Source organism: Ochlerotatus camptorhynchus, unplaced genomic scaffold, assembly GCF_037179485.1.
Source record: "Ochlerotatus camptorhynchus isolate MF236.1 unplaced genomic scaffold, CSIRO-AGI_Acam_v1.1 ptg000344l, whole genome shotgun sequence".
NCBI lineage: Eukaryota > Metazoa > Arthropoda > Insecta > Diptera > Culicidae > Ochlerotatus > Ochlerotatus camptorhynchus.
In genome coordinates this window covers 1,071,715-1,099,134 of record NW_027040832.1, presented here as the reverse complement: position 1 = coordinate 1,099,134, position 27,420 = coordinate 1,071,715, and the positions used below count along the sequence as shown (strand labels likewise).

Below are 27,420 nucleotides of genomic sequence, written 5' to 3'. Positions count from 1 at the left end.
ACTTTTCCTTGAGCAGACATTATGCAATTAGTTCCTAGAATACATAATTGTTTGTAAAGATTTAATTTGATGACCAATGATTCAAATTAGTTACTCACAGATTACGAAAATAGACGTTTCCGCTGGGCTACCTGACGAGAGTTGTCAAATGTGGGAAGACGGATAGAAGCAAAGTAACATGTAAGAGCGAGTGAGAGAGAGATCCGAATCATTTTTGACAGCTCGTTTTCAATCCTTCCGATCCAAGAACATAGAGAAAAAAAGCAGTGTACTCTACTGAACCGCTGAGTCGGTTCTCATAAAAAATGAACCGTGGATCATTCATTCTCCGCGTTGATCCGAATCTTTTGAACGGATCTGGATCTGATCGCCCATCTCTATTCCAAACACACATAATACAGAATTTCTCAGATTCTTAGATTTGAGAGGAGCCATGGTTTTTAAAGTGTCCTTATATTAATTTCCACTAGTATTGTAGTATTGACTTCTTTCCAGACACTGAAAATGAGGACATCTTACTCCCAGTTGTTGGGGAAAATGAAACATTGCAGTTTATGTTTGAAAAAAAAAGCTTCATGAAGACTTCTGCGTGACCGAACTCCATAACTCTGTTATGGAAAAATGAAGTGAATATGAAGAGGTTTTTGAATATCACTTGGCAAATTACGACAGCGCTGCTCGTATTCGGATCACGTTTGTAATTACTGCCGTCGAACCGGTCATAAGGAATGCTACTGTGGATGTTATACGCCGAAGCCATCAAGCAAGAAGACTTGGAAGATCAATGGTGTATTCGCTATCAATCAAGTAGAAAGTAAATCCAGCCGGAACTTTCTGACTGTGAAGATGGCTCCGAAGTAACTCTGCAGTTTGATACAGCTTCGGACATCACGATCATCTCTCAAGAGCAGTGGAGTAAAACGCTTAGTTCGCCTCCACTACTACCTAGCACGGGTCAGCGAAAACAACATCTGGTAAACCACGAACTCCAAAGTACAGTCATGCTTGGAGAGGCCATCGAAACAGCTACATACTGTGTGTTCAGCTACAATGTCAATTTGTTCGACCTGGAGTGGATTGAATTGTTCAAGTTGTGGCACAACCCATTGTCAGCCATATGTAATCATGTTCTTACGGACCAATCAAGTGAAATTTAACGATACAAAGCAGCATTTATTGACGTTTTCTGTCAAGCACTTGGACACTGTAGGAAAACGAAAGCACACCTGCTTTTGAAGCCAGGGGCTGGACCAGTTTACAGACCAAAGCGGCCCGTGCCATTCACATCAGTGGAGAAGGACTGGGAATCATCACCCCGGTAGATTTTTCGAAATGGGCTGCCCCAATAGTTGCAGTTAAGAATCCTGGAGAGAAGATCCGAATTTGCGCCGATTATTCAACTGGTCTCAACGCTGCCCTGCAGCCAAACAACTAAACGCTGCCACTTTCTGACGACATCTTCAGCAAACTAAACGGCTGTAAGTATTTCAGTGTAATCGATCTCAGTGATGCCTACCTGCAAGTGGAAGTAGATGACGAATCGAAGCAACTGATGGACAGGACGATTGTGGATCTCAAAGGTGTCGACTCGTTCCTGGACGATGTGATGGTGTACAGCAAAACCGAGAAAGAACAAAACGAAATTCTCAACGCTCTCTTCCAACGTTTGCAAGAGTACGGTGTCATTCTCCGTGAAGGAACGTGCAATCTATTCCAACCGCAAATTAAATACCTTAGACATGTCCCAAGATCGAAGAAATTGTGGAGATGCCTCCTCCCAGTGACGTTACCAGCCTCCGTTTGTCTCAGAAATGCACCAACTTCGGAAACCACTCGACGCACTACTCAAGAAAGACGTCTATGATTTCCAAAGGTCGTTTCAAAGGTTGAAAGAAGGGCTCCAGTCAGATCTATTATTGACGCACTACGATCCATCGTTTGAGATCGTTGTGACGGCGGATGCATCTCATACAGAAATCGGAGCTTGCATTCTGCACAAATTTTCGGATGGAACATTCAAAGCTATTGCGTATGCATCTCGCTCACTTAAAGAAGCTGAAAAAGGATACTGACAAGTAGAGAAGGAAGGACTAGCACTAGTATTTTCAGTTACGAAATTTCCCGGAATGCTATTTGGTCGAAAATTCACACTGCAAACTGATCACCAGCCGCTACTGAGGATATTTGGATCGAAAAAGGGAATTCCGATCCACACCGCCAATCGACTGCAACGTTGGACTCTTAAGGCTGGCGCACAATGCATAAGTTTTTGACAGATAATGAATGCATGGGCTAACTGTCAAAAAACCAGAAAACTTATCCATTGTGCGCCGGCCTTTACGCTTCTCTGCTATGATTTTGACATCCAGTACGTGACCACGACTCAATTCGGTTATGCCGATGTGTTATATCGTCTGATCAGCAAGCATTCAAGACCGGAGGAAGATTTTATCATCGCTTCAATTCAGCTCTAAGATGGCATCGAAATTCCGCTACAAGAAGATGTCAGTTCGCTGCCTCTGACATTCAATATGGTACGTGGCGCTTCCCTCAAGTGTCCCATACTCAAGCAAGTGTCGTAATATATTCAGGAGGGATGGCCCTCTTGCAACAACAAAATCACCAATCCCGATGTACGATCGTTCTTTTCCCACCGCGATGCTTTGGAAGGGGTAAAAGGTTGTATTATGCTGTCTAATCGACTGGTGATTCCAGAAGCTTTCCGTCAGCGTATCCTCAAGCAGCTCCATCGAGAACATCCAGGAATGGAGAGAATGTAAGCTCTAGCTCGCAGTCATGTTTTCTGGCCGAAATTGACGACAATATTGCTGATTATGTTAAACGCATTCGAAGTCTCCCCCGAAGCCGATTTCTATACAAAATGGTCAACTTTGACATGATGTAACTTTGTTAACTTATGATCAATTGAGCTGAAACGTTCAATTTTACCTAGTGTCTCACTTTCCGGTAGGTGCTTATAAAAATTTGGTATTTTTTAATCGTAAAATTTAACATATTTGTAGTTCTGTGGAATGTTTCAGCTCAATTGATCTTAAGAGAACAAAGTTACAACTTGTCAAAGTTGACCATTTTGTATAGAAATCGGCTTGCGCTGCTATTATATTGAACACAGGTGTACCACTCCAGTCGTGACCACTTGCAAAATTTCCATGGGAACGGATCCATATCGATTTTGCTGGTCCTGTCAACGGTCAACGTTTTCTGGTGGTAGTCTATTGTTCATTGTTCGTTCACCAACAACAGCAGCAGTAATCGAGTTCCTGAGTGAATCTGAATCGTTCGCCCGTTTTGGAATTCCAAACACCATCGTTTCCGATGATTGAACACAGTTCACAATGGAACAGTTCGCAGTATTATGTAGGAAAAATGGAGCACGTTTCGTGGATACATTGAAAAGGTCCTAGCTCAAGATCAATGAGGCAGAAAACATCTCCGTCTCCGAATCGCTCCACATTTTTGTTCAAGCCTACAGCTCCACTCCCAGTCGTGTGCTGAACAGAAAAAAACACCATCTCAGTTGATGCTTGGACGAAACATGCGAACAGTTTTGAGCCACCTACAACAGCAGCAGCAGAATATTCCTGAAATTAATCAAGGACTGAACGATCAATTTAACCGCAAGCATGGGGCGGCACCACGCGCATTGGTCCTGGGCTCCAGGAATAAGCATAGAGGTCATCGGTCAAGTCAATTTCAACGTTATCTTAGACGATTGGCATGGTAGATGCAAACTCATTCGTTCTCATGCGAACCAGATAAAACACCATTAGAGTGACCAAACTGCTCCAGGTATTTTAAAACCATGTCCACTCAGCATACTCGTTGCGATCCGAACCCGGACCGAATGTGAATCCAGTTCCAGAACCTGAACATGATTCCTCTGAAGCTGAGATCAAGCTTGAAGAAGAAGTTCAATCCGAACCTGAAGATCCAGAATTACAGCAGGTACCAGTCGAACGGATGCTATGCAAGAATTGCCGGACGCAGCTCGCTTTCCAGATGAACCCACTACAAGTCGACCAAAACGGTTGATTCAGATACCATCCAGACTAGAGTCGTACCTGGTATTCTGGAAATAAGAAGTGAGGAGTGTTGCATACAACGAAGCAAGCATGATGTGGTCGCTCTGGAAGCATACCCGAGGAACTATCGTTAAATCAACAAACTGAAAGTGATTGATTTCTGTATTCTGCTCTTGACGAATAAACACCTCATTTCTAACTACACTGCCTATAATCGCATATCAGTCCCATATGAAAAAAAAGTAGGCATTGAGAAAGTGGACGTCGAAGTTACGAAGTGCAATTGCCATGTAAATATTTGAAAAATCATAGTAAATTTATTGATATTTTTTTTTCAAGTTAAAATCAGTTGCAACGAAGCTTGCATATTTTGTAATATCAGCGAAAAATATGGCAATTCGAAAAGCAGAACTTTAACTTAAACTATGGACTATTGAATTTCAGGGTGGGACTGATATGCCTGATGGACAAACGGACTTGATGTTGTTTTCACATTTTTCATGATCAAAGTCCGTAGTTTTATCACATAATATGAAAGTAGATGCCAATTGATAGTGGATACCGTTGTTATCTCAAAATTGGCGAAAATCCATATGGGACTGATATGCGATTATAGGCAGTACATATTGCACCAAGTACAACAGAAATGTATTTATAAGACTGCGGGAATGCAAAGAGAAAGTCGACGAAGAGAATCGGTCAATGTTACTTAGGACCTAACGCATTTTTCGGCTTGATATGACAAAAATGTCTGGATTTCCGGTGGGTCGCGACCCATAGATTGAGAAACACTGATCTAGAGAACAAGTAGGTTCAACAGGCACGACACACCTCTCACTTTTACCAGCTTATCGTTATCATGGGCTTAATAAGGGTGTGTTATGTAAATGCATCATATTATTGGCAAATTGGATATTCTTGGTTGGAAATGCTAACATGAAGCTTTAGTGTGATAATTTATTAGCTAGAGAATGATCTAGAACTATTCCACAGCCGCAGTCAGTTTATGAGCAAAAAGAGGGACGCACATTTTTGCCTGTAGACTTGAAGACATACTTCAAGTCTCCGCGTACATCGTACGGGTTAGGCAAAGATGTGCGTCTATCTTTAAAAACTGTCGAATTAATGGCCCTTCGCTCATTTTCAACTTCTATTCAATTTTCATACTGCCGTACTCTAACGGAACTATCCACCTACTCTCTTCTAAAGATCATTCTCTAGCTAAGAAATTATCGCACTAAAGCTTCATGTTAGCATTTCCAACCAACTCTGAAAATTCTAACTTCGCGTATGAAGTAACATAAAATCACTTTGAATGGATATTCTTATTTTGTAATAAATGTTAAGTTTCTTGTGTTCCTAATACCTAAAAATTAGAATCAAAGTTTGGTTGTTATCCATGTGAATGAATCGTAGTTTAAAAATAAACTCATTATTCAATCCATCAATCACCGGCCAGTGACATCATCAGCATTACTAAGATTTTGCTTTCATTCTTTGTTCCATGGAACCGTCCAAAACTGCAATCACTTTGTGATATATGTTATGGGAAACGACGGCGCACAACCGCTAATGAGGCAATTTATATTTTAGTCCCATAGCGTGCTCTCTCCATAATTCACTAATCCAAAGTTGCTTTATCTTTTCTGGCGATGTGTCAAGCAAAAAGTTTCAAGATCACCTATACATGCTGAAGTCACAGCCCTCTGCCTGCTGATCTAATTTTCAAACACACAAGCAGAATCCAAACGTGTTTCCTTTCACTTTCATCGCTCGTACCTCATGCATATAATGCGCAGCGCAGTGACAGGTATTCATCATTTACAACATAAACCGCGCCTCAATCTGCCGCCATAAAACTTACCTAACCTACTAAATGTTAGAGAAAAAAGGTCTGTTTCAAAAATCAAACCTCACCTCTTCCACGAACTGGAGTTGCCCACTTCCCAATGCTGGCGCTGAGTGTCGCTATTCATTTCTGTCCGCTGTCGTTGGATTTTTCCTCTCTCTCTCTCGCTGAATCATCCACAGAATCAGCGATGTAAACAAATCTATTCTGTTGTTCTCTGGTTCCCGTAAACTTTCACTTGAATTCCGAACTCAATCTGCGGCACAAAACTGCTCTACCGCGAAAAACCGTTTAGCCGGTGGCGATTGTACGTGTGTGAAAAATTACTGAAGCGCGACAACAATACAATAAAGCACCGCCGGTCACCGATTGGGAAGCTGCATGTAAAGTGGAACAACACGTTACCAGGAGATTCACTCTGAATGACAAATGCAAATAGTAACAATTTGAACGAAATTTCCACAATTTTCTTTTTTGACTTTCGGACGCTAATTGGATTTTAATGGAGGAGCAGCTGTTGACATAACGCGGCCTACTGCTACAGTATACGAAGTAACACTTAAGTATGTTGGAAAGTTTAAGTCGCACAGGCTGCTTTCGCGATAATATGAGCACAACTATTCTGGGATAAATGTGTTAACTGTATAGAATGTGATAAATGGCGAGCGTTTTGCGAATGATTCATTTCTGTCATGCTTTGCCACAATAGACCTACTGTAATTTACTTGAAAAGGGTGTGTATGTATATGGGAAAGTTCAAAAGATTGTGAGTGTGATAAGCCAGTAAGAGTTGGACCGCTTACTGCCGAATGATCGTAGGTTCAAAGTTCACTAGAAAAAATATAGTCTAAGTAAGTAAGATCCTGCTTTATCCTTGTAGTTTTGGATCAAAGCGTACCGTCACCTCCCTAATAAACAAATACCATAAACGAACTGTATCCCGGATGGGTAAACTATCCCACAAATGGTTTGGATGATACCCCGAACACGTCGTTAAGCTCTCTTTTATGGTTATTTTTATTAGGGCTTAGAGTGCTATGATGAGCACCTCCACAGTTGAGACCATTTTAAACCTGGCGTTGCACATTGCGTGTCAAGAACAAAGATACTATATGCCCTGGGAAGGTGGGATAGTCATGCCTATTCTATATTCCGTTCGAAACGGATTCTCCATACATTTTTTTTTGTATGCAGGGTTGGTAGCAGGTCACTTTTTAGTGAATGGGTCACTATTTTGAAGCCAGTCACTAAAAATAGTCAGCAAAGTCAGTTTTTCACTACTAAAATAGAGTGAAATTTAAAAATATCAATAAAATGTTGAAACTTAGTACTTGGCACCAAGAAAGTCTACAGTAGTTTTAACAAAATATACATACCTGTTAAAAAATTGAAAATTTTAACTAGGGTAACCAGTGAACCGCAAAACTTGGCTTAACACATACGAGCGTCACTTTTGATTATTGTTTAAATTATTAGAGACGCAAAATTCAGCTCCGAAACAATTTTGGAAATAATTACAATATAATATATTAACGAGAGTTCTGGGAAGAATGCTATGATGATTGGATGAAGATTCTAGGTCCAATTCTAATAAGAATTCAAAATTAGTTCTGAAATTTTGCTTAAGGTAGCTCTATTGAAAATTCCATGAAAATCCCATGAACTCCAAAAATGGTCTCTGCGGATAGTTCCAAAATAATTCTGGGGTGATTTCTGAAGATACTTCCAAGAGAATTCTAAAGAGTTCGAAATAAATTCCGAGAAGAAGCCCAATGGAATCGAATTTTGAGGGTTCAATCTCAAAGGAATTCTGAGAAGACTTTCAAAGTTTTTATGTGATGGATTTTTTTTTTTAGAATTCTGAGGAAATACTATGGGAATTCTAAGGAGAATACGAATTGAATTTCCAATTTAATGCAGGGGAGAAGTCCAAGATTATTAGCATAGCATAGCATATGCGATTGTACAAATCGTGGGTGGCTATATAATGGTCAACTAATACGTTTTGCAGAAAATATCGTGTGTTGACGCAGAAAAAAAAACACTTTTAGTGATTTACCCCACACAAAAATAAAATCTACAAAACAAGCATCACATTATACACCTGGCCACATCCTTACAATCGCAGGGGAAGGAAGGGAAAGTTAATGCAACATCTACTTAAGAAGGTGCAGGGAACCCATACTACCCTCATAGAAATTACAGGAAGGGAAGAGTTGTGTTAGTGGGATGGTGAATGATTAGGAAACTCTATTCGTCAATATAGGGTATTTGATAAATCAGTCATAAAAATGGAATATAAATAGATAAAATGAAAAGATCTCACCCAAATGGCTAAGTGACTTTGCAGCGTTATGTTTTCGGAAATGCTTTAATTTTACTTGAACCACCGTAAACACTGATAATGCTCATCTAGCTTATCCCTTTGTTTTACTAGTACGGGAGGAGTCCAAGATTATTCTAAGCAGAAATTTATGGAATTTCTGAGGTTAATTGTATGGAAATTCTAAGGAGAATAAAAATAAATTTAAAATAGATTTTTGGAAGGAGCCCTCAGGGAGTTCCTAGAAGAATCAATAAAAAAAATCGTAAAATAATCTACTTTATAACTAATATTGTGTTATTACTTCATGCATGAATTTAACGATGTACATAGTGGCGTCCCGTAACCTCACTTTTACCTGTGCACCAACTTTCAAAAGCAGATATAATGCCATATTCATACTCGAACCAGTTGAAAAATACACTTAATCTCCTAGTTTACTTGATATCTATCAATTGCAAGCAATATTTTGTTAATATTGTTTACGTTTTGAGAGTTGATGCACAGGTAGATTGAAGTTAATGAAACGCCACTGGATTTACATATTCGGAGATGCTTAACGTCAAATATCATACTTAAAGTGGCGATTTTATACGATAGATGAGGAGATTAAATTTTAGAGTTGATAGTTCCGTTATAGTACGGCAGTGTGAAAATTGTATATACAAAGTAGAAAGCGAGCAAAGGACAATTTTGAGGAAGGTATCGGCGATCATCGCTTTTGTCAGGTGTGGCAGGGGGAAACACCCCTCACCATCCCTCATTAACGCATGAGCTTGGTAAAGGAGATGCTCTATCCGATTCGTACCTTCCTCAAAATTGTCCTTTGTTCGCTTTCTACTTTCTATATACAATTTTCACACTGCCGTACTATAACGGAACGATCAACTCTTTACTTTCATCTCCCCATTGATCGTATAAAATGTCCACTTTAATTCTAATATTTGATGTTAAGCATTTCCAACCAGTGATGCAAAATATCAGGGCACTAACGTGACACTCGTCTACGCATCAGCCGACTTTCACTGACAGAACGTTTTGTCACACAGTGAGAGGTAGAGCCATGACAAACAACAATCACCAGTAATGGTCGCTGCTCACAAGGATAACGTTACACTCGCTGCTGATGATGAAAAGCACTACGAAAACAGTGAAGACTTCTGCAGTACGATCATGAGAAAAAGCGAAACGACAGAAGAAAATGAAAACAATGTCTACGCATTCCAAGTTCGTCTCGGCAGGCGCGACTGTGTGAGTTCCGAACAAAGACGGCAAAATTAAACGGAAGCTTTTGGGTTCACTCACCAACACACTCACATAAGTAAGCAAAGCAGCAACTGCTTCAAAAGTGTCGTGTTTGTCGGGAATGATCAGATCGGTGATGGATCACAACCGAAGACGACATTCACCAGTTGCTTTCACTTCTTTCGTCTACTTGATGGATGGTCATGGAGAGAGCTTCGACGAGCACATTGATAGCAATGTACAAAGCAGGCTTGCCGAAAGCTCCATGAAGAGTCATCAATAAGCTGAGTTCCAGCATATTTTGATGATGAAATATTTTGCTCTCACGGAGCTATACTTGATGCCCAAGCTGGGCCCTTGCCAACCCGCATTTTTGTGAGGGTTGCGGAGCTCGTTCTCGGGTGTACATCGACTCTGCCTGCCCAGCAGAAATTTTAACTTAGTGATGCGCTCGCGCAAAGCAGTATACTTGGAGCTTCGTGATGTATTCGTAGAGAGCTTGGCTCTTGATGGCTTCTCCCAGTGCGCATGAATGAGTGATTTTGTAATGTATTCTAGAAAGAAGTTCACTACCAAGAAATGAAAAAAAAAACATTATGGAACGTATGCATACATTCCGTAACGCCAAAGTGGCAATTGTATTCGTAGGGTAACTGTCTATATTCTATTCTATATATTCGTGTTGAAAATAAACGTATTTGTTTTTGTTTGGTTTGACAGCTATGGGAACAAAATAAACATATTTTGAAATTATTTTAGTATTTGAGTGCAGGGTAAAGCAAAATAAAACGGATTGCAAAGAAATGAAAATAAAAAAGATCTTCGGGCAGGGCATCTAAATCCCTGCTTATTTGGGGGTGCGGTTAAGGGTGAGCTGTGGGTATTGGGGTCCTTGCCCGGGATGCGGGGACCCGTCGGGGTGAAGTTGATACAGTTTTGTCAAGTTGGTTTCCCGATCCATCTTCGGTTTTGGCACATTCGGGCCGTATTCTATTAAGTTGAGCAAAGCTTGGGCAACTTTTTACGAATTTCAACAAGAAGAATATAAAAAGGCATGACACGCTAAAAACTGTTTACCCAAATCCTATATTGTTGAACTAAACATGCTTTTTAATTTAATTACAGGGCTGTTACAACAGGCGTGGATTTCGCGAATTTCGCGGATTTCGCGATTTTCGCGGATTTGTCGCGGATTTGAACTTTCAGTCGCGAAAATCGCGGAAACATTAAATGATGTTGCGAAAATCGCGGAATTCATTGTAACCTTTCCGTCCCAGATTATTTAGCTGTCATCAATTTTGTTGTTCATTTGGCTCTCAATTTTTTACTGGTTCAAACCAAACACCCTGAGGAAATTCCCTGAGGTCTGTCCAATGTGCGACATTTTCATATTTTTTTTTTATTTCCAATATGAACATAGCATTTTTCGTTGACAAATCATAAACGAATCGTATATATGCGAGTAATTGCCATGTATACAGGATATTCTAGGTTCTTCAAATCGTCCAGGACATCAGTTGATTTGTTCTACTAGATCAACCAAGACTGCAATAATATCTGTAGTATCGAAGTATGTCCAAACTGATTCAAAGTGTCTATGTAGATCGTGCCTGACCTATTGCTACGTATACAAGATGTTTTAGGTTCTGAAATCATTCTGGAGATCAGATTATTTTTTTTTATTAAATCACCCAAGACTTATTCAATATCTTTAGCATTGAAACATGTCCAAACAAATTTGCAATGTCTATGTGGATCATGCCAACCTATTTCCGTGTATGCCAAATGCTCTAAGATTTCCAAATCGATATTTCGATACTATCAATATTATCCCAGTCTCAAAATCATCAACAAATCATCTGAACTACAGGACGATTTGGAGAACCTAGATCGTCTGGTATACGTGGAAATAATTAAACATTTTCCATATAGAAACTATGAATCTGTTGGTATTTCGATACTACAGACTTTATCCCAGTCATGGTTGATTTAGTAGAATAAATCATCTGAACTCCAAAACGATTTGGAGAACTTAATATACATGGCAATAGTTCATGCATGATCCACATAGACACTGTGCATCTGTCTGCAAATATTTCGATACTAAAGACATTGTCCCAATCTCGGTTGATCTAGTAGATCAAATTATCTGAACTCCAGGACGATTTGAAGAACCTTGAACATCTGGATTACTTGGAAATAGATCCACATAGACACTTTGAATCTAATTGGACATTTTTCGATACTACAGACATTATTGCAGTCTTGGTTGATCTAGCAGAACAAATCAACTGATGTCCTGGACGTTTTGGAAAACCTATAGTTTCCGGTATACATAGTAATAAGTCGTGCATGATCTACAAAGTCACATATATACATAAACACATATTGGACAGACCCCAAGGAATATCCGTGCAAATACAGAACCGCGACGTGACCAACAAGTGTGACTTATGAAACTCTGGTAATTTCTCGAATATGTGTAGGGTGTTTGGTTTGAATTGGTAAAAAATTGAGAAAACTAGAGCCAAATTAACATTTAGGACATCAAAATACGTCAGACACGCAAAGGTTAATTTTCAAGAAAATTTGTATTTCAATTGAAAATGCAGTATTATTTTTTTAAATAATGTTCCATCAAATCTAGGCCGGTATTATTCAATAGAATCTCAAAATGTAATGCTGTTTTATTATGTTAACTAATTACACAGAATTTATACTATACATAAATAACTGAAGATGATACATTGTTATTTTTTATTTATTTTTTCAAAGGTTACAAACGATACTCCGTTAGCCCAGTCGGTGAAGGCACAGCTACAAAGCAAGTCCATGCTGGAGACGACTGAGTTCGTTTCCCGTCCGGACTATTAATTTTTCGGGTTGAAATATTTATCTATTTCCTTGAGCATAGGATGGTACAGGCATCGAAAGCTCTCAATTGTGAAAGTACTTCAAAGAACACTAAGTTGAGAGCAGGCAAAAATCTTATATGTTATAAGCAATAAGCTTGAAATTCCATGTAGTGTAGTATACAAATGGTATTTCTAGGTAATGAAAACAGTTGTTTTTTTTTTGTCGCGGATTAGTATTTGAAGTCGCGGATTTCTTTTGAGAAATCGCGGATTTTGCGGATCAAATTTAGAAAATCTTGTAACAGCCCTGTAATTAAAACATAAATATTTTAGTTTTAAACATGCTTTCAATTTACTTTGAATAATTCATATTTTTAGAGTTGTGTTTTGTTTTAATTTTTTTCTCACAAGATTTACACTTTAATTCACCATCTGCTGAATCTCCTAACTTGCTGAAAAACAGAGCCTATTAAATTTGATTTGCGTTTCTGCGAAATCTTGCAACCAACTGAAGGTTATGAATTAATCGATTCAGACTCCACCTGATTTAAACAACGCTAGACCCACAATTGAAATAGGCTGAACAACAAAATGTAAACAATGGCTTTAAACATAAATTCTTCGAAAATCAAAGCACATCAAAACAATCTAACGCCATCATCTGATAGAGTAAACTTCCTTTATCAAATGGAAATTTTAGTTTACGTGGTGGTGTTTTGATTCTCAAGAAGTTTGTGTTTTAAGCCATTGCTTACGTTTGGTTGTTTTGCCTATTTCAATTGTTGGTCCAGAAAGATTTCCGAGATACCGTGTGCGCAGCGAGGGTAGCGAATTGAATGAATGAACATGTTAAAAGGCAACAGGAGAATACGAAGACAGGGGATAATCCATAAACGGAGTAATTAGTGCTTTTACTAGTTTTTTCCTCCTACATTCTAAGTCAGAAATGGGGGAGAGGTACCTCATCGATTCTTCCGGTTCGCCTCCTAGCATCGTGCTATAAGGTACCAGGCGATAACCAGGGTAGTTGATCGATAGCTCGATGACGTCATTTCGTTGGCGTCTGCAATGGGAAATTCTCATAGCAAGCATTGACGATGGGACGTTGTCGAGTTGTTGAATAGCAACTATCGTGGTAACTCACCGATTACCTGTCGATCTGCCAAATTTGGAAAGACGTCTGTATTGAATTGTCTCATATAATAATATTCCGCCCACTATATCACAAGAAATTGCGAGTAGCTGAGTGGAATGGAGATAAGTTAAGCATTGGGTACAGGACCAAGTCTCCCCTGGGTGGTGCCAAAAGATGAGCGCAGTAGAATCATCAAGTTGCCATAAGGCACGGAATGAGACTATTGCATGGTTGGGTAGTCAAAGTCTTCCATTCGTTAGTCATTTCAGGTGGATTAGAACAGGTTTAGGTTTAGGGTGGGCGTTGGCCAGATTTTGATTTTTCAGATGTAATCCTGGATAGGACCCTGTCATTGAACGTCGCGTGAAAGTGGAACTTAATGAAGGTCTAAGTACTTTTTCGTAGTTTTTAGTTTTCGGATTTGAAAGATCGTCGGTTACAGTGGCCTGCTTACTGAGCAGAAAAACGCGGTCCCAGGTCCTTACATATCAAAGAGATTTATGGTAAAATCGCTTGTGTATCGTGTATTTTGCGAAACTCGTTGTTGTCGTTGGTTCCGGGTTTGAATGGATACACAAATTTGAGCAACGGTATTATGTGATATGAGGGGCTCGGTGGCCTTAGAGCAACCGTTTTTGCTTACTGAGCAGAACATCATGAGTCTAATCTCAGGCTCATCCACATTCAAGATTCGTCAATCGTTTTATTTGTTAATATGACTACATGGTAATAACAGCAACTCGGTGATTAAAAAGGTGCTCGTTTGCCTAGTGGCAAACGTTTTTGCTTACTGAGCAGAAGACCGTGGGTTTAGTCCCAAGTTCCTTCGCGGTATATGATCGTTAGGATATCAATTCAGCTCATCGTTTACCAAAACGAACCCTGCTGCAAACCCAACCCTCTTATCCAACATCCCAGTGATTCCTCGTGGAAGTGCAGAGGTGTTCTCGGCTTCCATCAAAGCGAGTGTCATGTCAACACAATCCTTCCCATTCCTTTCTTGACCTGTGTTCGGGCGCGGCCGGCGCTGGTATTGCCTAATTTAAGATCACCAGTTTTTACACATTGAGGATGATTGCTAGTCCCAAGCATCGTCTATTGGTTCTCTGTGTAATTACAGCTGATCTGGCAGTAACAGAGTAGCAACCGTGGGCGGTCAATCAATCTCAAGCTCAAGCCTACATTCTAAGTCATAAATATAATTTCGTTTATCCACTCATAAAGCACTTAGCGAAAAAAAAAGATCAAAGATTTTTGTGACTAAGTTTGAGTAAACCAAAAAGTGCTCCCCGAGTTAAAAAAACATCAATCTCTAAAAATGTTGCGTTCTCTGGGAATGATCCTATAGTCCATTGTATGTATTGTTGTGTATCATAATGTTGAATGGAAGAACCGTGCATAAACCAAAAGCCGTACGAGCTCCGAATGCATAACGAAGCTCTATATTAACGGTTTCACCGAATCCATCCCGAAGTTCAAAAGGTTGTTTGGTGAGCAGAGCCGATGTAAATCACGCCTCACTCAAGAACGAACCCCGCATCACTCATCGTGATGCGTGTTTGTGGAAGTCCAGCTTGAGCATCAATCTGAGCTCGACCTCTTTTGCGCTCTTTTGATTTGACACTATTGCTCTTTATATGTGAGGGATGAACTAGCTCACGATGAATGAGCATCTATACGGCATAATCTGAGTTCGAGGAGTTTAGGCAAGCCTGGTACAAAGCGTTACTACCATCAGCTGTTTGACGATCGTGATTGTGATAGGTCGCAACTCTGTTTCCAACTACGAAAATAATCTATTTCCAAGAATTTTGTTGATTGTTCTGCAAAGAATTTCAAGAATGCAATATTGTTTTTTTGTAAAAGCTTATGTGTCTTTAAGTTTAAGAGAAGGGGAATTATTCTGAAAAAAACTCTTGAGATTATTTTGAAGAAATTCTGTGAAAAGTTCTTAGCGAATTATCAAAGTTATCTACCTACATATATCCAAATTTTAAAGATTTCGAACGCAGAATCAAATTCAAGATCATAAAAAAACGAGAATTACTATTTGTTTGTCATCATGTATAACGTAAGCAAAAGTAAATCATTAAAATCACTTCAAATCAGGCATAACATTAACCAAACGCAAGCCAATACCACTTCCGGAAAGGTGCTAGTTGCCCCTATCCGATGATGTTGTTGGTTTGCGTGGGCGTACTTTGTTTTGCGTGTAAAGGGCCTTAGAAAGTTTGTTTACAAATGCTTTTGTGCCGTTATCAAATGTTATGCCTGAAATGCTCTTCACATGACGTAAAAAGTTTATTTTAATATCAAACCGTATTTGAATTTCTAAGTTACAATTTAAATAGTTACTTATTTAGTATTTACAAGTCACTATTTGGTCACTATTTCCGTAATTTTAGTCACTAAAGTCACTACTATTATATCGCATCAGCACTATCAGCCCTGCTAAAGTCACTATTTCTTGAAATTTGGTCACTAAAGTCACTTTTTTACGACCAATAATGTTGACAGTAAAGATTTTGCCTTTAAAAAATCACATCAAATCACAGCTTGATCTGGTAACAAATTTGTTAAGATTCGTTCAAAATCAGCGTGTAAAGTTGCGATCAGTCGAGACCTGTCCAATTGTTTGTTTTGATGGAATATTATCACTAATATTTTGATTTTTTTTTTCAACTTCGTGATCTAGACATTCAAGTACGTTATCTTCAAAATTTGTCCAGACCAAATTATAAAATTTCAATTTTTCCCTTGTCTGTGATCACGGATTTGTATGGGAAATCCGTGTCGTACGGAATAGAGACTAGGGGTGAATTTTGTTAGCCCGAAAAGATTCTCAACCCAGACACGCGTAGGGTAGAACACTACTTCGTCGTAATCGCCCATTTCCGTTCTATCGATCAGAAAAGATCAATAACATCAATGATTTCACTGTACACAAATAAATAATAGGTTTGTTCCGATGCGTTAGTTCATTAGCTACAACATGAATCCTATTAGAGCGCATTGTATGAATATTTACGCTCATTGTTCTCATAACAAAAGAAGCGCTTCTAGCGAATCCCCTTTTTCTACGTTTATCCGTAGGACGAAGAAAATCTAATGGCGTTTCAATGCGTTAGGACGGAATTGAAACTCGTAGAACGAATTTAGAATCAAGAAGCAGTATTAGATTTTACACAATATCTCAACAATTTGTCACTCTTTATCAAATCCAACGCTATGGAAAGGTGAATAATTTTAGAAGTCATCTTTGACGGAAATATTCCATTTTTTGTTTAAACTCGTTCAGAAAATAGAGGTAAAGCGCGGCTTGTGCTTACTAGGGCGGAAATTAGATCAAAAACCCTACTTTGAATTTATTTGAAAATCACATCATTTTTCACTTTCGCTCTTATCGGCCTACTTGTACGTAAATGATTAGTGTCGTAATTTGGTTAAAAAGCAACGGAAAGCCTTTCTTCCACAAATTGAATGCGCTTACACAGTTTCAAACGGGTCAAGTGGTGGTCTCCTGTGACACACTCACTCGGCACGGGGCAATCCAATTATAAGATCATTTCTTTTGTGGGCACAGCAACTATCCGACAAAGTAATTTCTGTCTCTGTCCGTACGTGTTATGTGCAACTTACTATGCTACCGAAAGGATGTCCGGCCCAACAACGACGACGGCGATGACCTCGAGGTGAAAATTGATAGAGTAATTACCCAGCACAATCATTTATTAACACGATCAGCAAAGCGCAACCGTCGATAAATGTGATTCTTCTTTCAGTATGTGACAATCTCAACGGTTACATTATAGCTAATTTGTTGACGTGTAAACTTAATGGTTGTTTTGAATTATATATACAGCCACTGGTCAGCGATGCTTATTGCCAGGGTGGCCACTCAACCGGGAGAACCGGGAATTGAAACCATGCGGGAGTTTTATTGCAATCTCATAATATGTTTGTATATATTTTGATCGAATTCTATTACCAGTTAACTATTTGTATTTTTTTATGTAGGTACGCTGCTCTACCTGTGTATGTAAAATGACATTTACTTTTCAGAGGTGAAACACTTATCGACTTAATTTTCCTTAGTCTTATATAGAAAAAAGTTAAGGATTGTGTCCTGAACACGACCGCACTGTTGTCGTAGGACTACGGATTTTTTTTAAACTCTTTATTTGTTCTAAATTCAAAATAAATTACTTTTCATTTTAACCTGGGTGCTCCAGTTACTACAGTAACTTACCAGCCTTAATTGTTATGATATATATTTAAGTGTTTTTACATTGTTCCTGTGTTGGCAATTCAGTATTTTAGACAGGGTTTGCTAACCCTGCATGTCAGTACAACAATTGACATCTTAAAACTAAAAACTTAAACTAAACTAAATCTATTCAAAAATATTTTCCCGAGAGAAAATATTCAGATAATCCCGTCCCCGATTCTCAATAGGACTAGTTAGAATCAAACTGGGAACTCTCGAATCGTAAGCAAGTTTTTGAGCTTTTTCTGAATTTGTGATCAAAATTTTACTACCATCTTTAAGAGGAAGATTACCGCCCCAAAAATAAAAATAAAACAATTTCGGCACGTTTTTACTTCTCTAAAAACATTGGAAAAAATTATCAAAAATCCAAGAAAATCAGTTTCTTTCTTAGATTCCTGAGAAAATTTGCGTGGAAAATAGTTTTTCTAACTCAATGAAAAAATATTGGACTCTCAGCAAAACCAAAAAGTTGATGTTTTGTGGTTTTTTGAGTCCAAATTTATGTCAAGATAAATTAAAAAATAAATTTTTGCACGTGAAAATACGAAAAAATGTGATTTTTTTTAGATTTTTGATATCTTTTCCCAATAATTTTAGAAAAATCGAAACTCATTTTTTTTCGGAGCGGTATGCTTCCCCGTAAGTGCTGGAATAGGCTTTTAAGAGTTTTTCTAATTTTTTGTAAGTTTCCATACGGGTTAGAAACATTATTTTCAAATTTTTTGTTCAGGGCAGAGAATCCCGCCAGATAACTTCCATGGCAGGATCGCGTGTTCTTTGATATTGCCTCCTACGGACATTTTTCAGACGAATCAAGAGCTGAAGATCATCGTCTATTATAATTGAATCGAATTTAACCTCGCATTTTGGTACTGTTGCAGCTCTTGCTTCAACTATAGAAGTAGTCAGAGATTCAAGACCATAATTAATTTCATCTTTGGTTTGCAAAGGAAGTTGTTGAAATTAGAAATAATTTCTCCCAGTCCGCATCGTGCTCTCTTGCCGTGCGGATCTATTTGCTTTTTGCTGAAGGAAGTGTTACTACTACCTAAAGCTACAACAAATTTAAACAGCACTTTTCAGTGCTCAACCTGTAAAAATTTTCTACCTTGTTCCAACTCTTATTCCTCTTCGATCCTTGTTTGGACCCTACCCGAGGTAATCCTTCTTGGATATCGATTTGGAAAATTCCTCTTCGATCCTTCAGATTCTTATAGTAATCTGCTTGGAAGTCGAATTGGATAAAAATTTACTGCCGCCATGGCGCCTAAACGCAAAAGAAAGGGGCAAACTCTTGACCCCCCTTCTGATGAAATTAATTTGAGTAATCAATTTGATTTGCTCACGGATGATGAGAATGATCCATCATCCAAGAAAAATTCTAGTAAACTTTCCCGGCTTAATGCCAAGAAGGAAAAGATTCCCCCTATTGTGATAACCACTACCGATTTCCATGCTCTTCGCATGGAACTTTTGAATTTCGTGAAAGTTAAGTTTTCACTACAAATTGGACGTCGGGGTGAATGCCGTGTATTGGCTGAAACCTTGGACGGATTTAAATGTCTTCTCAAGTATCTTACTGAGAAGAAGCACAAATTTTTTACTTACGACACCAAAACTGAACGTGTGTTCAAGGTTGTCATGAAAGGACTGCCCAGTGGTGAATCCCTGGATCAGATCAAAGATGAACTGGCAAAATTACTTGGAGTTGTGCCACTCCAAGTAATCAAAATGAAAATGAAATCCCGTCCTGGCGATTCGCGCAACGGGATTTCTAATGATTTTTATTTAGTTCACTTCAAGTCTAGTGAACTAAACAACCTTAAGGCCTTAGAAAAAGCTAGCCTTATGCTCCATGTCTGAGTGAAGTGGGAACACTTCAGGAAGACTGGAGGAAATTTCCAAAACCTCACCCAGTGCCGTAAGTGCCAGGGATGGGGTCACGGAACTAAAAATTGCTACATGCCAGCTAAATGCATGAATTGTGGTGATTCCTCTCACGCAAAGGACGACTGTCCTGTGAAGGAAGATCCTAAGAAATTTAAATGTTCAAATTGTGGTGAAAACCACAAATACAATTTTTGGGAATGTAAGACTCGCAAAGCGATCCTACAATCTCGTTCTAACCGTCAGGTAGGAAACGCTCCACGTTTCCGACCAGGTACAAATTCCTCTGCTGTTAACAACGGTCAGCGAGGAACAAATTCTACATTCGTACCCGTAGGTACAAATATCTCCCCTGCTTCAAATGTTTCATCTGTACCTACTCCCCTCGCTGCTAACAATGTTCAGCGAGTTAATGGAGCTACCTATGCTGCTATTGCAGCGGGTAGAAATCAAAATACTAACCAACGTTCTAACGGAAATTTTGACTATTTTGACTTAGGAAGCATTACTGCCCCCAAAATGGATTTTTTACAGAATTCATTAATTGACATGATTTCTGATATGCTTAAATCTAACTCCATGTTTGATGCTATTCAAACTGGAGTAAAATTTGCAAATAATATTGTCATGACTTTAAAATTCAGTAATGGATTTTAAAGCATTAAATATTGTAAATTGGAATGCTCGATCTCTTAAAGATAATGAAGACGAGCTATTTAACTTTTTAAGAGTTCATAACGTGCATATTGCCGTTATAACTGAAACGTTCCTTAAACCTGCCCATAAGGTTAAGAAGGACGCAAACTACTTGATTTATAGAAATGATCGTCTTGATGGACCCTGTGGTGGCGTTGCCATCATTATTCATAGACGAATCAAACATAAAATTCTTTCTTCATTTGAAACCAAAGTTTTTGAAACTTTGGGAGTTTCTGTTGAAACAAAATTTGGACAACTTACGTTTATAGCTGCCTATTTGCCATTCCAATGCGTAGGCCAGCAAAAGAATTTTCTCAAGGGTGACCTCCAGAAACTTACCCGTCATAGGTCTAAATTCTTCATTATTGGTGATTTTAATGCAAAACACCGCTCATGGAATAATGCTCAAAGCAATTCCAATGGTAATATTCTGTTTGATGATTGTTCTGCAGGTTATTACACTATTCAATATCCAAACAGCCCAACATGCTTTTCTTCTACAAGAAATCCCTCCACTATTGATTTGGTCTTAACTGATTCATGTCAACTTTGTAGCCAATTGGTTACCCATGCTGACTTCGGTTCTGATCACCTTCCAGTAACTTTTGAAATATCCCAAGAAATAATTTGTAATCCCAACAGCTCTACTTTCAATTACCATAGAGCTGATTGGGAGCAGTATCGAACATTTATGGAATATAACTTCGATCCAAACATTCCTTTGCAAACCAAAGATGAAATTAATTATGCTCTTCAATCTCTGACTACTTCTATACTTGAAGCAAGAGCTGCCTCAGTACCAAAATGCGAGGTTAAATTCGATTCAATTATAATAGACGATGATCTTCAGCTCTTGATCCGTCTTAAAAATGTCCGTAGGAGACAATATCAAAGAACACGCGATCCTGCCATGAAAGTTATCTGGCGGGATTTGCAAAAACAAATTAAAAAGCGATTCTCTGCCCTGAGGAACAAAACTTTTGAAAATAATATTTCTAAATTAGACCCGAGTTCCAAACCCTTTTGGAAACTCACAAAAATTTTGAAAAAACCTCAAAAGCCTATTCCAGCGCTTAAAGAAGGTGGTAAAATTTTGATCACAAATTTGGAAAAAGCTCAGAAACTTGCTAAGCAATTCGAGAGTTCCCATAATTTCAGTTTGGGTCTTACTAGTCCTATTGAGAATCAGGTTGCTCGGGATTTTCTGAATATTTTCTCTCGGGAAAATATTTTTGATGATTCCTGGGGGACTGATTTGGACGAAGTAAGGTCTATAACTAAAAATTTTCAAAATATGAAAGCTCCAGGTGATGATGGAATTTTCTATATCCTCATCAAAAAACTCCCAGAGAGTACCTTGTCTTTCTTGGTAAAATTATTTAACAGATGTTTCCATTTGGCATACTTTCCTGATAAATGGAAAAATGCAAAAGTTGTTCCAATTTTGAAGCCGGATAAAAATCCAGCTGAAGCTTCTAGCTACCGCCCAATAAGTTTGCTTTCTTCAATAAGTAAACTTTTTGAAAAGATAATTTTGAATAGAATGATGCTTCACATCAATACGAACTCAATTTTTGCAGATGAGCAGTTTGGATTTCGCCATGGGCATTCAACTACTCATCAACTCTTAAGAGTTAACAATTTAATTCGTTCAAACAAATCTGAAGGCCACTCAACTGGAGTTGCTCTTCTAGACATAGAAAAAGCATTCGACAGTGTTTGGCATGAAGGTTTGATTGCTAAATTGAAAAAAAATTAATTTTCCACTTTATATTATGAAATTAGTTCAAAATTATTTAACTAACAGAACTCTTCAAGTAAATTATCAAAATTCCAAATCTAATAGACTACCTGTTAGAGCAGGAGTTCCTCAGGGTAGCATTCTTGGGCCTATATTGTATAACATTTTCACTTCGGACCTCCCTGATTTGCCTCAGGGTTGCCACAAATCTTTGTTCGCTGATGACACAGGCATTTCCGCTAAAGGAAGAAGTCTTCGTGTTATTTGCAGCAGACTGCAGAAAAGTTTAGATATTTTCTCTTCTTACTTACAAAAATGGAAGATTTCTCCCAACGCTTCCGAAACTCAACTTATAATATTTCCACATAAGCCTAGAGCTTCGTTTTTGAAACCTAGTAGTAGTCACATAGTCACTATGAACGGAGTTCCAATTTCCTGGTCAAACCAAGTGAAATATCTTGGATTAATACTTGACCAAAAATTAACTTTTAAAGATCACATTGAGGGCATTCAAGCCAAATGTAACAAATATATAAAATGTTTGTATCCTCTTATAAACAGGAAATCCAAACTTTGCCTGACGAATAAACTTCTAATATTTAAACAAGTTTTTAGACCGGCCATGCTTTACGCTGTGCCAATATGGTCTAGTTGCTGCACTACCAGGAAAAAAGCACTTCAAAGGATTCAGAACAAAATTCTGAAAATGATTTTGAAGTTGCCTCCCTGGTACAGTACAACCGAAGTACATAGAATTTCGAATGTTGAGACTTTAGCACAAATGTCCAACAAAATAATTAATAATTTCAGGCAAAAATCGTTGCAATCCTCAATTGCAACGATTAATTCCCTTTATACTTAGATAAGATTTAGTTTTAGTTTTTAGTTTTAAGATATCAATTGTTATACTGACATGCAGGTTTAAAAAACCTGTTTAAAATACTGAATTGCCAAGACATGAACAATGTAAAAACACTTAGATATATATCATAACAATTAAGGCTGGTACGTTACTGCAGTAACTGGAGCACCTAGGTTAAAATGAAATGTAATTTATTTTGAATTTGGAACAAATAAAGAGTTAAAAAAAAAAAAAAAAAAAAAAAAGAAATAATTTCTTGGGATATTTCAAAAGTTGCGGGAGGTGATCAGAACCTTTCTTTCTGAAAGAACTGAGAAAATTATTTTGTTGGCCTACGCATTGTAATGGAAAATAGGTAGTAAGTTGTCCAAATTTTGTTTCGACAGAAACTCCCAAAGTTTCAAAAACTTTGGTTTCAAACGAAAAAATAATCTGATGTTTGATACGTTTCAAGTATTTCTTGTATAGGATGGAGGGGCACCGAATGAATTCCTGTCCTAAGCAGATTGTCCGGAAGCAGCCGGATAAAGAGCACATCGGTTGCAATACACTGGTGTGGTGGATGTCTCGTTAGACAACAATCACAGTTTTACGTATGAAGAGGTGCAGGTGCTTGCAAAGAAAGCTGTAAATGGATGTGATGACTCCGAATGCCAAGGAACACTGTGAAGAGATGCCCAGAAATTGGGGCCACTCATCAGGAAACCTCATCACGGGCTACGACACTACTTCGTTATAGTGTCTTTTTTAATTGATTGCAGAATGTTTTTAAAAACTTTCGGCTCTGTGAAGTTTTATTAAGACAGTTGAGTCTTATCAAATAAACGGATTGAAGAAATAAAACTACGAACTGCAGCAACTTTTTTAATAAAAAAAATACACTGAAGTAATGAAATTGGCTTGTTAGCGGAATGCTTAAATAAAACAGCAAAAAAGGTTATCTTCCATTTAGTTCCACTTAATTAATTTTGGTATCTATGACAGATACGTATTTCAACTACAATGTGCAGTCTTCATCAGTGTCATTCCTACTAAAAAACTTATCAAAATCTAACCCCCTTAAGTACTCATCTCCTAGGTATAAAAATGAAACTACAATGTGTAGAATCGGAACCTACCTAACTAAAAAAACCAAAGATTTAAGGAGAAAAGTCTATCCAACTCTCTAATAAAGCAAAATGGTGGGGAGGTGTACAAGACACGACCGGATGGTTGACGTAGACTACGTTGAGATGTTTAGTGAACTTCTTGTGCATTTTTCTTGATATTAATTTAAATTACAGTAGAAGTAACTTATTTCTCTCCTTGACATGTTAATTTCCTCACCCTTATTAGCTATTCTTCCGGCTGTTTCTGGGCTTTCCGTTAGGGATATTTCCGCATTTGAAACACTTGTCTTTCATCCTCCGTTATAAAATAAATTCCCCGTGCACACTTCAATGTCCATCGCATCTCCGTTGAACATTTGTTATGGATAACACGTTTAACCTCCGGTGGGAAATCGTTCACAAGCACGTATTGCACATCCCAGTCCAAGTAACATTGAAAGTTTTATTGGGGTTTTAAAGCACTCTACAAGTCTAAATCATGGTCTACAGTACATTCATAAAACCCAAACGGCCACCACCGGGTAGTGGTCCGAGCTCAGCTCCTGGAAAGCCACAGGTTACGAGGTGTGGCCCTCTTGCAGGTCTTCGTTCAGGATGGTGCCCTTTCGATTGCTCTGACCGTTGCCCCAAGCTAGGTGTTTTGCGTTCGGTCGCCAGCGATGATGAAGTTCCCGCATCTCCGGCTGAGTTTTATGATGTCTTTCCGGAGGGCCACTGACGATCTGTCCCTGTTGTTGGTTTGCTTGGGGTAGTAGGCCGCGATGATGATAATTGGGCCAAGTGATGTGTTCACCTTCACTCCGATGGCTTCGATTGTTTTCAGCTGGAAGTTTGGTAGCAGCCGACAACTGATGTTCCGTCTTGTAGCGATGGCCACTCCCCCACCCCCGGAGCAGGTGTGGTCACATCTGACGAGCCGCAAGTCGGGAAGGAATACGTTCAGTTGAAGCCCAAACTCGCATCTCGGTTGATGATAGCAATGTCGATCTCCTTGGTGTTGAGGTAATCGAGTAGCTCTCTATGCTTGTTCGTCTGCGAGCAAGCGTTCCAATTTTCTATATTTATAGCTTCACGGTCGAGAGATAAGGCAGCATGAAGCTGTTCAAATCGAGTCTTGCAGGTGCGCAGGATGACGATCACCTCTGCAACCAGCGTTACTAGTTCCTCCGATGTAAACGGAGATTCGTCAACTGAATCGCCTGAGGCAACACGGGCATACGATAGTCCAGGCGCCGATGCAGAAACTTGATTTGGCAAGGCCGCTGCAGCAGTGAAGCGATGCTGAGCTGAGGGGACGGCTCGTTGATTGTTAAGGAGTAGCGGTGGAAGATTTTGGACCAGTCGACGAGGCTGGATTGCCGGGTATTGTTCATCAGTGATGGCTTTTAGTGTACGTTTGTTTCGATGCCGGTCTGGCTGGTTGCTAGTAGCCACCTTCTTCCTGATATTGATGTATTCCGTTCGCTTGGGGCAGTCCCGAGTAGTGGCACGGTGAGTACAGCAGCAATTCACGCACTTCGGCTCGGAGTCATCAGCTTGAGCACAGGTCGCCGTCGAGTGGGCCATAGCACACTTGTCGCAGCGTGGTTTCATATGACAGTTGTTCGTGCCATGGCCGAAAGAGCGGCAACTTGTGCATTGGGCCACATCACGGTGTTGTGGTTTGTAGAATTCCCAGTAGATAATGACCTGAAACAGGTCACGTATGTTGCTCTTCAGCGCAGCAAGGGTGGTGGTGCCCTTCGTGAAGTGGATCAGAAACAGTTGGTCACGATAGTTAGTATTGGGCATATGCCGTCGATTCATTGGGTGGAGCGCCTCTGGTTTCAATCTGAGCTTCACCAGTTCATCTTTTACGGCGGCAGTCCCCGTAAAACAACCTTCAATGGTTTCACCGAAGGCAAATCGTGGGTGTAAAACTCAACCGTACTGTTCTTCAGTAGGTTACCGACCGACTTGTACTGCTGTAGGCTGGAGCACATGATCTTTGAATCGCGGAAACAATTTGAGTTTTGCCAGCTCATCCCTAAGCTTGACGACGTCCTTCATCGGGGTAAACAGCGGGGGAATCCGTTCCTTTTTGGCAATTTCAGCGGCGTCACCACCGCCATTTTCAACTCCGAACACCGAGAATTGGTTGCACTGTAGCAGCCGATTAGCTGCGTCATCCGAAGCAGCGCTGGCGTCGATTTGGGCCTGTTTACTAGGGCCCTCCGATGCAGGAGTAGTAGAACGCTTGCGTACCATGCTTTGTTTAGTGGCAAGTGCAATTAGACTTGCCAATGTGCCTGTTGATGACGACACTTTCACGACGTGAACGTTACAATAAAATTAATAAGAAGAAACTCGATAGCAGAGCGAACGAACGAACGAACTATACTGCTAGACGGTCTAGCAACCAATGACCATGAGCGGAGGAACGACAGCAGAGCTCTTATATAGTTTAGAGGTTCAAGCAAAACGATGCACAACCAAATGCATACTCGATTATGATGACTTGGTTTGGGGAGAACGTTTATTTCATTGAAATAATTATCACTTTTTATTTGTTGTTTTCACGGAAAATTGAAAAAAGCGTTTATTGTAACAGATTTTGAGAGTTATTTCCTATCGATTGATGTATTTGGATTTAAATTTCATCTATAAATGACAAAGTTATAAGCGTTCAAAACCTTACACCTTTTCGTGATGGTCGCAATTTTAGATTTTCGCTTGGTAGCCATCATAATGAAGTAAGTTTTTTTAAATACACGTTTAAAATGTCTAATTCAATAAACTAAAGCTGAAATTTACACTTTCATATAAATTTACATCGTTGATCGTTAAAAATTCAATAAATTCCAATTGATCTATAATGACAGTGAAATCATTTGAAAGGACAGATGCCAAGAAATGAATTATTAAATATTGCATGTAAATTTAAAGTTTTATTGCTATGTGTCAACTAAGGCCAGAAATACATCAATAAACCACATGTAAATTTGTAAAGTTTTTGCTGTGCACGCTTTTACCGTTCAATATAAACCATACCATTTTTTTTATCCGGGAATGATTTCGAAATTGCTATGTCTAGTTCGTTACACTTAAGAGGCTCAAAATAAAATATCCAACCTTGATGAAGTGTATGATGCCAATCATTCGTTCAAATTAAATGTTGGTAATTTATTCAATGTCCCATATAACGTCTTTTTTTTTGGAGCAGACTGCTGTAGATGACAACTACGGTGCAAAACTGTAACTACCACCTGTCGTTTGCCTCGTATAAAGCATGCTCCTCCTTGTAAATCGGATTACATTTACCCACACGATCTGACGACTGCGAAAAATGTGACGCCCACCTGTTGCTAATGGCACTCTTCCACCCACGCTAATGCTATGAATATCCTCTGTAGCAAAAGGAAA

The 27,420-nt window shown here is 39.0% G+C and overlaps 1 protein-coding gene across 1 annotated transcript in view; it reads left to right on the top strand.

Moving 5' to 3' along the window:
* The window catches only part of svr (Carboxypeptidase D svr), a 67,123-nt gene that overhangs the window by 15,432 nt on the left and 24,271 nt on the right, over positions 1-27,420 (top strand). The gene's annotated exons all lie outside the window — the stretch shown is intronic.